This window comes from Limulus polyphemus, unplaced genomic scaffold, assembly GCF_000517525.1.
Source record: "Limulus polyphemus unplaced genomic scaffold, Limulus_polyphemus-2.1.2 Scaffold764, whole genome shotgun sequence".
Classification (NCBI taxonomy): domain Eukaryota; kingdom Metazoa; phylum Arthropoda; class Merostomata; order Xiphosura; family Limulidae; genus Limulus; species Limulus polyphemus.
Genome location: NW_013666374.1, coordinates 27,074 through 27,680, shown reverse-complemented (window position 1 = coordinate 27,680; position 607 = coordinate 27,074).

Here is a 607-nt window from a genome sequence, read left to right as displayed (position 1 = left end):
ACAAAGTCACTGTTGAATGGCTGTTCCTGAGAGATACTGTTTCACTTAACAGTAAAATAGTCGAAAGGATTTACACATTTAGTCGTTCTTGAAGTCAAACAAAGTCACTGTTGAATGGCTGTTCCTGAGAGATACTGTTTCACTTAACAGTAAAATAGTCGAAAGGATTTACACATTTAGTCGTTCTTGAAGTCAAACAAAGTCACTGTTTAAGGGCTGTTCCTGAGAGATACTGTTTCACTTAACAGTAAAATAGTCGAAAGGATTTACACATTTAGTCGTTCTTGAAGTCAAACAAAGGCACTGTTTAAGGGCTGTTCCTGAGAGATACTATTTCACTTAATAGTAAAATAGTCGAAAGGAATTACACATTTAGCTAATAAGAGTGAAAGACCTAACTCACATGTTTATACTAAAAGTGCATAGGATCCAAGTATATGAAAAAGCTTGAAAATTCTTATGTTAATAAAAAAAGGTAGAAATATAATACATGCCTGCATAATACATGCAAGTAATTTACCATGAGTTCCCATTACTACTTACATCTTGTGAAGGAACTAGTGTATTGACTTGGACGTGTGACTGAGTAATTTAATCTGAAAAAGTT